The 12266-nt window shown below is 43.7% G+C and overlaps 1 long non-coding RNA gene across 40 annotated transcripts in view; it reads right to left on the bottom strand.

Moving 5' to 3' along the window:
• Positions 1-1609: 1609 nt before the first annotated feature.
• Positions 1610-12266, bottom strand: part of LOC102551138 (uncharacterized) — a 31527-nt gene continuing 20870 nt past the window's right edge. For 24 of the 40 annotated variants that reach the window (XR_015634282.1, XR_015634286.1, XR_015634280.1 and 21 more), the window contains one exon: positions 11528-11846. This is a non-coding gene — a long non-coding RNA (uncharacterized LOC102551138). Of the gene's footprint in view, positions 3166-11527; positions 11847-12266 lie in introns of those variants that run through there. The other 16 variants (XR_015634285.1, XR_015634289.1, XR_015634287.1 and 13 more) reach the window with 1 other exon arrangement.

Consider the following 12266-nt stretch of genomic DNA (forward strand, 5'->3'; position numbering starts at 1 on the left):
ATGGAAAACAGTTATGTTAAATGACTGTTTCCAGAACTACACATGCCAATGAAAATAAGTTTCAGAACAAGTTGAATAAAAGCAAGTTTTGTGGCAGGTAAAAAGTACTTGCTAGGTATTGTGTTTTATAAAAAGAAAAAGAAACCAGGGATACATTTGGTGGAGGTCAGGTTTAGTGTAGGGGTGCTGGGGAAGGGGGTGCCCCTGTGGGCCCATGCTGAGGCATCCCTTTCCCCTGTGGTACCAGCTACATGATGGTACAGTATAGAATAGAGTTTATTTAGGGCATGGGGAGAAGAGTTGAGAGGTAGGGGGGAGAGAGAGAGAGAGAGAGAGAGAGAGAGAGAGAGAGAGAGAGAGAGACAGAGAGAGAGAGAGACAGAGAGAGAGAGACAGAGAGAGACAGAGAGACAGAGAGAGAGAGACAGAGAGAGAGACAGAGAGAGACAGAGAGACAGAGAGAGAGAGACAGAGAGAGAGACAGAGAGAGACAGAGAGACAGAGAGAGAGACAGAGAGAGAGAAGAGGAGAGAAGAGGAGAGGAGAGAAGAGGAATAGAGGCTGGCCATGAGCACGTGGTGGGGGGGATGAGACAATCAGGGGAAGAGGGTAAGGAAGCAAGGCAGAGGAGAATAGAGTGAGGAGGGGGCAAGCAGCCCCTTTTATAGTGAGTCAGGCATACCTGGCTGTTGCCAGGTAATTGTGGGGCGGAACCTAAACATTAGGAAATGCTTACCCTAAGCAAGCCTGACAACCTGAATTGACTAACCAGAACTGTGTACAATAGCTGGATGCAGGGAGGGAAAAAAAGAAGCTGGCTGCAGCAGCCCACATCTGTAATGCTGTACTCCTACAGAAAATGGGGAGGTAGAGAGGGTAGAGAGTGTATGGTTTCAGACTCAGGGACAAGGGACTGGGTACATATTTTACACACAGCAGACCTGGCCTCCAAGTTCTCCCAGCATCCCTCAGTCCCCACCTGGGCTGGGCTTCCCTCCCCCCACCACAGGCTCTTCCCTGTATAACCCAGACATTTCGGTCTCCTCAACCCCTCTCCCCTCCTCTCTGCGTGCACACTCTTCCCTCTCTCCTTTCTCTCCCTCCCCATGGCAACTTCTCTGGCCTCCTTCCTTGGTTCCAGTAAATTCTTCCACCCAAGAGCAGCTTCCCAATAAACCTGCCTATATATATTTTAATCTGACTTGAATTGGCTCACTTCACCGTCGGCAAGAAATAAATTATCACAGAGAATCAGCCAGAAGTTCAAAGGATACCTAACCTGTAGCACACTACAGAGAAACGGAGAGACCCGGCTTTGACAAGGTCCAAGGATGAACTGTCTCCCAGAAGTTGTCCTCTGGCACTCACATACATGCTGTGATAGATATTCACATACACACAAAAAAGTAATAGTAATAATAATTATTATTATATTTAAAGCTAGTTACAGAAGGAGAGCTACATGGTGTGACATCACCTATTTGTTGAGACCAAGGAAAGACAGAGTGTGTGTGTCTACTGTAGTTGTACTTTATGGGTGATATAAAACTTAGAGGAAGGTCACAAACAAAATAATCAGGGGAGAACAATAAAAAGTCACTCAGTTTTATTTTGCTTTTTCACTTTTATTGATTCTTTGTGAGTTGCACAACATGCACCCAGTTCCAGTCATCTCCCTGTCCCCTCATACCTGTCCTTCAACTTTGCAACCTCCCCTGAAATCAAAACCACGCAAACACACAACAAAGAACCGAAGCATAGAAAACATCTCATCCTGGAAGCTGTGGCGCGTCACAGTGGCCCACAGTATGCCCCTCTGTCCACACTTCACTTGCAAACGTTCATTCCAATGAGTCATTGGTCTGTTTGAGACCTGTGGCTTCTGGGACACCATCAATATTGGATCCTCACCCGGACTCCTACAGGTTATCCTGTTGCTGCCCTGTGTCATGGAGATGCTGCAGTTTTGGATTAGGAGGTCTATCCCTGTCGGGTGTCCCAATCACTCACAGATGATGCAGAATTGGGGGAGGGCCAATTCAGAGCCCTGAATCTGGGCCTGGGTGGCAGCTGAGGGCTGGCTCCCAGTAAAGGCTTAGAGTCCACTCTTCCAAGTGCTGTGCAGCCTGTGCAGGTCAGGGACAGCTCTCCCTCACTCACCCCCTCCCATTAGGGCCAATTCTACTGTGCTGCTCAGGCGAGCGAGGTACAAGGCCCACCGTCCTGAGTGCTACCGCCTTAAGGAATAGGGCCATCTCTCTCACTCTCATGACCCTGCGGGCAGCTTTCCTGACTGCTGGAGGTGGCGAGGGGGACATCACCTCTGTGCCTGTGCCACCTCATGGCAGACAGGTGTGTGTTGGGGTCAGCTCTCCCACACTTAAGTTAAGCCCTAGGGGCTGACTTACCCACACACCGGCCACCAGGGCCTGCTCTACTGTGCTGCCTGGGAAGAGGAGCAGAGCCTGGCTCTCTTGAGTGCTGTGACTGGTGAGAGATGACCAGCTTTCCAGAGCACCCCAGCCAATGAAGGGCAAGGTCTTCTGAACAGCCTCTGGCCATCCCTGTGGTGTCTGGGAGCTGCCCCGACCATGGACATCCCCATGTTCTCTAGTGGGAATATGAGCCACAGACATTGACAGCAATCTCAGCCTCGGTGTAGCCCTGGACTCAGAGATGGCCCTCAGTGGGAGCTCAGGCTGGGATCTTACCATGGCCCCAGGTGGCAGGGCTGGCCACTCACAGCAGGCTGCTCCTCTCCATTCTTGGGTCTCCAGTTCCATCTCTCTTCACAATGCTCAAGCTACTCCACCTTTATCATCTGACCACCACATACTCATCCGTGGTGATAACTGCCACCGCAGGCTGGCCATATGGCTGGGCTGGCCCCCTTGGTGACAGTCTACATCTGTGTTGTTTAGTGTGGTCTGTGCCATGCACCAGAGGGCAGGTCTGTGAGGGTCATGGCTGCCCCAGGTCTCCGTTTGTCTTCCTCCTCCTGGGCTGTGCTTCCTGGATTTGATTTGGTTTTTATGTGTCCTAGGCATCAAACAGTTTTGGCTACCAAGCTAGAATGAACAGAGAACAGTCATCTGCTCTGACCCTGACAGATATAAGGCCGCCGCCGCCGCCGCCGCCGCCGCCACTACCCAGGTGTCTCTTTGTCTGAGGACAAAGGGTGTAGTTTAGTTTTGCTCATAGGGGCATGTGTAGAAAATTGCTGCCGTCTGAATACAGTTTGGTGGTGGGGGCCCTAAAATTTGATTGCTCTTTTCTGATCTGCTATTGTTTGGCTTTGTTTTCTCAGGCAGTTCTTTTAATTTTTTGAAATATATTCATTTATTTTCACACGTGTATACATGGGGAGTAATTTTATTAATTACTGATAATTTCACACATGCCTATAATGAGTTTGCCCCCCTACTCCTTCCCCTTACTCCTCCCATGTCCATCTTCACCTTCTCAGCTCTTTTTAACTTTATGTCCTGTTTTTATAAATAGCCCACTGAGTTCAGTTTTCATTGCTAATATGTTCTAGGGCGTGTGAGCTACACCCTTCAAAAAAACAAAAACAAAAAGCAAAATTAAAAACCAAAAACCAGACTCTTCCTCCTTCTGTACCCATTAGTTCTCTAAGCCATTCCCATGTTGCAGTGTTGGCCAGCTTGATCTTTCCTAAGACTGTGCAGACAACCACAGCTGCAGCCATCATGAGTGTAGCAGTTCAGTCACACACAGAAGGCACTGTTTCTATCCAATCCTCCCCAAAAGCTGACTTTTACAATCTCAGGACTACAGTAGGCAAGGTTACTTGTTGCCCTGCCTGGCCTCAAAGCTACTATGTAGTTGTGGATAGCCTGAGTTTCTGATCTGCTTGCCAACATCAGGCAGTGCGGGAATGAGCAACCAGGCTGTTGCTTTGAATAGTGGCTCCCATCGGTTCATCTAGTTGAAAGTTTGGTCAACAGGGGGTGACACTGAGGAGGGCTACAACACTGGTTCTCGACCTGTGGGTTGAAGCCCCTTTGAGGATGAAGGACCCTTTCACAGGGGCCATCTAAGACCATCAGAAAACACAGTAATTTACATTATGATTCATAACAGCAGCAAAATTGCAGTTATGAAGTAACCACAGAAATAATTTTATGGAGGTGGGGGTAGGGTGTGGGGTGGGGATAGGGAAGGTAACCACAACATGAGGAACTATATTAAAGGATGTCAATGATAGGAAGGTTGAAAACCATGAGATTAGATCAACTAGGACACGTGGCCCTGTTGGAGTAGGTATGACTTTGGTGGAGGAAGTGTATTGTAGGAGTGGGTTTTGGGGTTACAAAAGACCATGCCATTCTCTCTCTCTCTCTCTCTCTCTCTCTCTCTCTCTCTCTTTCTCTCTCCCCCGCTCCTTGCCTATGGATCAAGATCAAGCCTTGGTGAGGAAAAGGCAACTGATAAAATTGATCTGAGACATGAATGCTGGAATTGATTCTCTGTGTCAGATGTAGCGTGTCTTAGGTGATGGCCCGTTCCTTTAAAATAAATAAGTTAGTCCTGAGGAATGACTTCAGGCCTGAGGCCAGAGGTACAACCAACTTTTCTGCTCCAAGTGAACTGCCTGGTGGACTCAGGACACACAAAGGCAAGATTCCTCTGGGACCAGACACTTCTGGTTTCTAGCTGGAGACCGAACCTCACTGATCCCAGTTCACAGCTCCCTGCTCCCAAACCCCATGGGAGAGAGAGAGCTCATGGCCCAGACAGGTGGGCACTACTGAGACTGCTGGGAAGGAGAGACCTCCAGTACTGCCCACCCTTGTCCGCATCCCTGGCCCAAGAGGAAACTGTATAGGGCCTCTGGGAACAGGAAGACAGGGGCACTCAACCTGCAGGTGCCCTGTGGTCCAGACTGTGCCCGGATCTGAAGGGACCCAGTCAAACAGTTCCCTGCACACAAATCCCGTGGGAGGAAGAGCTAGACCTTCAGAGGGGCAGACATGCCTAGCAAGTCAGAGGAAACTATTCTCTGCCCACATTTATGACTCTAGAGAAAAATGCCTGGTGCCATCTGGGTCCCCTGTGAACAGGGACCCGGGAGAAGGCAGGGCAGGCCCTTCTGGTTGCTGCCCTCACAGAGAGCTGAAACCCAGCCCTGAGGAGTGACTTCCGGCCTGAGACCAAAGGTAAGACCAACTTTTCTGCTCCAAGCGACCTGCCTAGTGGACTCAGGACACATGCCTACAGGAACAGCTGAAGACCAGTAGACAAGAGCGACTACACGCCCGAAAGCAGAACACTCTGTTCCCATAACTGGCTGAAAGAAAACAGGAAAACAGGTCTACAGCACTCCTGACACACAGGCATATAGGACGGTCTAGCCACTGTCAGAAATAGCAGAACAAAGTAACACCAGAAACAACCTGATGGCAAGAGGCAAGCGCAGGAACCAAGCAACAGAAACCAAGACCACATGGCATCACCAGAGCCCAATTCTCCCAGCAAAGCAAACACTGAATATCCAAACACACCAGAAAAGCAAGATCTAGATTTTAAATCACATTTGTTCATGATGCTGGAGGACTACAAGAAAGACATAAAGAACTCCCTTAGAGAAATGCAGGAAAACACAAATAAACAAGTAGAAGCCTATAGAGGGAATCACAAAAATCCCTGAAAGAATTACAGGAAAACATAATCAAAGGGTGAAGGAATTAAAAATGGAAATCGAAGCAATAAAGAAAGCACAAAGGGAGACAACCCTGGATACAGAAAACCAAAGGAAGAGACAAGGAGCCGTAGATACAAGCATCACCAAGAGAATGCAAGAGATAGAAGAGAGAATCTCAGGAGCAGAAGATTCCATAGAAATCATCGACTCAACTGTCAAAGATAATGTAAAATGGAAAAAGATACTGGCCCAAAACATACAGGAAATCCAGGACTCAATGAGAAGATCAAACCTAAGGATAATAGGTATAGAAGAGAGTGAAGACTCCCAACTCAAAGGACCAGTAAATATCTTCAAGGAAATCATAGAAGAAAACTTCCCTAACCTAAAGAAAGAGATGCCCATAAACATATAAGAAGCCTACAGAACTCCAAATAGATTGAACCAGAAAAGAAACTCCTCCTGTCACATAATAGTCAAAACACCAAATGCACAAAACAAAGAAAAAATATTAAAAGCAGTAAGGGAAAAAGGTCGTAACATATAAAGGCAGGCCTATCAGAATTACACTAGACTTCTCACCAGGGACTATGAAAGCCAGAAGATCCTGGACAGATGACATACAGACCCTAAGAGAACACAGATGCCAGCCCAGGCTACTGTATCCAGCAAAACTCTCAATTAAAATAGATGGAGAAATCAAGATATTCTATGACAAAATCAAACTTACACAATATCTTTCTACAAATCCAGCCCTACAAAGGATAATAAATGGTAAAGCCCAACACAAGGAGGCAAGCTACACTCTAGAAAAAGCAAGAAACTAATTGTTTTGCAACAAAACAAAGAGAAGAAAAGCACACAAACATAATCTTGCATCCAAATACGAATATAACAGGAAGCAACAATCACTATTCCTTGATATCTCTCAACATCAATGGACTCAATTTCCTAATAAAAAGACACAGATTAACAAACTGGATACACAATGAGGACCCAGCATTCTGCTGCCTACAGGAAACACACCTCAGAGACTAAGACAGACACTACCTCAGAGTAAAAGGCTGGATAACAACTTTCCAAGCAAATGGTCTGAAGAAGCAAGCTGGAGTAGCCATTCTAATATTGAATAAAATTGATTTTCAACCGAAAGTCATCAAAAAAGATAAGGAAGGACAGTTCATATTCATCAGAGGGAAAATCTACCAAGATGAACCTTCAATCCTAAATATCTATGCTCCAAATACAAGGGCACCTACATACATAAAAGAAACCTTATTATAAAGCTCAATGCATACATTGCACCTCACACAATAATAGAAGGAGATTTCAACACCCTACTCTCATCAATGGACAGATCATGGAAACAGAAATTTAACAGAGACATAGACAGACTAAGAGAAGTCATGAACCAGATGGGCTTAACAAATATTTATAGAACAATCTATCCTAAAGCAAAAGGATATACCTTCTTCTCACCACCTTACTTTCTCCAAAATTGACCATATAATCGGTCATAAAACAGGCTTCAACAGATACAGAAAGATAGAAATAATCCCATGCATCCTATCAGACCACCACGGACTAAAACTGGTCTTCAATAACAATAAGGAAAGAACACCCACATATTCATGGAAGTTGAACAATGCTCTACTCAATGATAACCTGGTCAAGGAAGAAATAAAGAAAGAAATTAAAGACTTCTTAGAATTTAATGAAAATGAAGGTACAACATTCCCAAACTTATGGGATAAAATGAAAGCAGTGCTAAGAGGAAAACTCATAGCTCTGAGTGCCTGCAGAAAGAAACAGGAGAGAACATATATCAGCAGCTTGACAGCACACCTAAACGCTCTAGGACAAAAAGAAGCAAACACACCCAGGAGGAGTAGAAGGCATGAAATAATCAAACTCAGAGCTAAAAATAAACCAAGTAGAAACAAAAAGGACCATACAAAGAATCAACAGAACCAAAAGCTGGTTCTTTGAGAAAATCAACAAGATAGATAAATCCTTAGTCAGACTAACCAGAGGACACAGGGAGTGTGTCCAAATCAACAAAATCAGAAATGAAAAGGGAGACATAACAACAGAATCAGAGGAAATTCAAAAATACATCAGATCCTACTACAAAAGCCTCTATTCAACAAAACTTGATAATCTGCAGGAAATGGACAATTTCCTAGACAGATACCAGGTATCGAAGTAAAATCAAGAACAGATAAACCATGGTGTTGAACAGACAACACCATAACTCTTAAAGACATAGAAACAGTCATTAAAGTCTCCCAACCAAAAAGAGCCCAGGTCGAGATGGGTTCAGTGCAGAATTCTATCAGACCTTCATAGAAGACCTCATACCAATAAAATCCAAACTATTCCACAAAATCAAAACAGATGGAGCACTACCGAATTCCTTCTATGAAGCCACAATTACTCTTATACCTAAACCACACAAAGACCCAACAAAGAAAGAGAACTTCAGACCAATTTTCCTTATGAATATTGACGCAAAAATACTCAATAGAATTCTTGCAAACCAAATCCAAGAGCACATCGAAACAATCATCCATCATGATCGAGTAGGCTTCATCCCAGGGATACAGGGATGGTTTAATATATGGAAAACCATCAACGTAATCCACTATATAAACAAACTTAAAGATAAAAAGCACATGAACATTTCATTAGATGCTGAGAAAGCATTTGACAAAATTCAACACCCCTTCATGATAAAAGTCCTGGAAAGTACAGGAATTCAAGGCCCATACCTAAACATAGTAAAAGCCATATACAGCAAACCAGTTGCTAACATTAAACTAAATGGAGGGAAACTTGAAGCAATCCCACTAAAATCAGGGACTAGACAAGGCTGCCCACTCTCTCCCTACTTATTCAATATAGTTCTTGAAGTTCTAGCCAGAGCAATCAGACAACAAAAGGAGATCAAAGAGATACAGATTGGAAAGGAAGAAGTAAAAAATATCACTATTTGCAGATGATATGATCGTATATTTAAGTGATCCCAAAAGTTCCTCCAGAGAACTACTAAACCTGATAAACAACTTTAGCAAAGTGGCTGGGTATAAAATTAACTCAAATAAATCAGTAGCCTTCTTCTACACAAAAGAGAAACAAGCCAAGAAAGAAGTTAGGGAAATGACACCCTTCATAGTAGTCCCAAATAATATTAAATACCTCGGTGTGACTTTAACCAAGCAAGTGAAAGATCTGTATGAAAAGAACTTCAAGCCTCTGAAGCAAGAAATTGAAGAAGATCTCAGAAGATGGAAAGATCTCCCATGCTCATGGTTTGGCAGGATTAATGTAGTAAAAATGGCCATTTTACCAAAAGCAATCTACAGATTCAATGCAATCACCATCAAAATTCCAATCCAACTCTTCATAGAGTTAGACAGAAAAATTTGCAAATTCATCTGGAATAACAAAAAAACCCAGGTAGCTAAAACTATCCTCAACAATAAAAGGACTTCCGGGGGAATCACTATCCCTGAACTCAAGCAGTATTACACAGCAATAGTGATACAAACTGTATGGTATTGGTACAGATACACACAGATAGACCAGTGGAATAGAATTGAAGACCCAGAAATGAACCCACACACAGTTGATTTTTGACAAAGGAGCCAAAACCATCCAATGGAAAAAAGATAGCATTTTCAGCAAATGGTGCTGGTTCAACTGGAGGTCAGCATGTAGAAGAATGCAGATCAATCCATTCTTATCACCCTGTACAAAGCTTAAATCCAAGTGGATCAAGGACACCCACATCAAACCAGATGCACTCAAACTAATAGAAGAAAAAGTGGGGAAGCATCTCAAACACATGGGCACTGGAGAAAATTTCCTGAACAAAGCACCAATGGCTTATGCTCTAAGATCAAGAATTGACAAATGGAATCTCATAAAACTACAAGCTTCTGTAAGGCAAAGGACACTGTGGTTAGGACAAAACGGCAACCAACAAATTGGGAAAAGATCATTAACAATCCTACAACTAATAGAGGGCTTATATCCAAAATATACAAAGAACTCACGAAGTTAGACTGCAGGGAGACAAATAACCCTATTAAAAAATGGGGTTCAGAGCTAAACAAAGAATTCACAGCTGAGGAATTCCGAATGGCTGAAAAACACCTAAAGAAATGTTCAACATCTTTAGTCATAAGGGAAATGCAAATCACGACAACCCTGAGATTTCACCTCACACCAGAGAGAATGGCTAAGATCAAAAACTCAGGTGACAGCAAATGCTGGTGAGGGTGTGGAGAAAGAGGCACACTCCTCCATTGTTGGTGGGATTGCAGACTGGTACAACCATTCTGGAAATCAGTCTGGAGGTTCCTCAGAAAATTGGACATTGAACTGCCTGAGGACCCAGCTATACCTCTCTTGGGCATATACCCAAAAGATGCCCTATCACATAACAAAGACACATGCTTCACTATTTTCATAGCAGCCTTATTTATAATAGCCAGAAGGTGGAAAGAACGCAGATGCCCTTCAATAGAGGAATGGATCCAGAAAATGTGGTACATCTACACAATGGAATATTACTCCTCTATCAAAAACAATGACTTTATGAAATTCATAGGCAAATGGATGGGACTGGAAAATATCTTCCTGAGTGAGGTAACCCAATCACCAAAAAACCCCCACACGGTATGCATTCACTGATAAGTAGATATTAGCCCAATGCTCGAATTACCCTAGATGCAGAGAACACAGAAACTCAAGAAGAATGACCAAAATGCGGATGCTTCACTCCTTCTTTAAAAGGGGAACAAGAATACCCTTGGGAGGGAATAGGGAGGCAAAGATTAGAACAGAGACTGAAGGAACGCCCCTTCAGAGCCTGCCCCACATGTGGCCCATGCATATACAGCCATCCAATTAGACAAGATGGATGAAGCAAAGAAGTGCAGGCCGACAGGAACCAGATATAGATCTCTCCTGAGAGACACACCCAGAATACAACAAATACATAGGCGAATGCCAGCAGCAAACCACTGAACTGAGAACGGGACCCCTGTTGAGGGAATCAGAGAAAGGACTGGAAGAGCTTGAAGGGGCTCGAGACCCCATATGAACAACAATGTTAACCAACCAGAGCTTCCAGGGACTAAGCCACTACCCAAAGACTATACATGGACTGACCCTGGGCTCCAACTGCATAGGTAGCAATGAATAGCCTAGTAAGAGCACCAGTGGAAGGGGAAGCCCTTGGTCCTGGCAAGACTGAACCCCCAGTGAATGGGATTTTGGGGGGGGGAGTGCAATAATGGGGGAAGGATGGGGAGGGGAACACCCATAGAGAAGGGGAAGGGGAAGGGTTTGGGGGATGTTGGCCTGGACACCGGGAATGGCAATAACAATTGAAATGTAAATAAGAAATACCCAATTCAATAAAGATGGAGAAAAAAGAAATATAAATAAGAAATACCCAATTTAATAAAGATGGAGAAAAAAAAAAGATCCACAGGAATACCCTCTATTATGGTTCGAATATGCTCGGCCCAGGGAGTGGCACTCCTAGAAGACATGGCCCTGTTGGAGTAGGTGTGTCACTGGGTGTGGGCTTAAATACCATCAACATAGCTAACTGAAAGTCAGTATTCTGCTAGCAGCCTTCAGATGAAGATGTAGAACTCGCAGCTCCTCCTGCACCATGCATGCCTGGATGCTGCTATGTTCCTGCCTTGATGATAACGGACTAAACCTCTGAACCTGTAAAGAGCTCCCATTAAATGTTGTTCTTATAAAAAGTACTTTGAAATTTTAGAGAGACTCTGGATATTTTGAGAGGCTTTAGAAATTGAAAGGGACTTCGGATGATTTATAGAGACTAAACTTATAAAGACTGTAGATCCTTTAATTTTATGTATGTTTTATATTGTAATATTCTTGGAGATGAACAAGAAAGAAATAGTTATGGCATAACAGTTATATGTTTGTGTGTTGAACTGACAAGGGTTCAATTGTACTGGCTAGCTTTATGTCAACTTAACAGAAGAAACCACAATTGAGAAAATTTCTCCACCAATTAGTTTGAGGGCAAGCTTCTGGGCCACTTTTCTGATTGATGAATGATGTGGAAGAACAGAATTCAGTGGAATCAGTGCCACTCTTCAGCTGGTGGTCCTCGATGGTACAAAGAAGACTGGGCAAGACACAAGATACAAGCCAGTAAGCAGCACTCCTCTGTGGCCTCTGCATCAGTTTCTGCCACTAGATTCTCTCAGTGATGGACTTTTACCTTGAAGTATAAGCAAAATAAACCCTTTCCTCTCCAAAAATAAATTAATAAATTAATTAATTGAGTAAATAAACAAAATTCAAGCAATCTCTTAAAGGGCCGAGGCAGCGACACTTCATAAATACATGAGCTTAGAACCAACTGCCAAGACTGGAAAATTGTATGTACATACATATTTTATAACCTAATCTTCCTCAAATATTAAGTGGAGGCTCCAAAAATTGCAAATTGGTCCTCCAAATTCTTCAAAAAGACCTCATTAAAATGGCCTTTGGAGCTGGAGAGATCGCCCAAGAGATCTGAGGCGCTCTTCTGGCCTCTGCA

This window comes from Rattus norvegicus, chromosome 12 (assembly GCF_021556685.1).
Source record: "Rattus norvegicus strain SHRSP/BbbUtx chromosome 12, alternate assembly SHRSP_T2T, whole genome shotgun sequence".
Classification (NCBI taxonomy): Eukaryota; Metazoa; Chordata; class Mammalia; order Rodentia; family Muridae; genus Rattus; species Rattus norvegicus.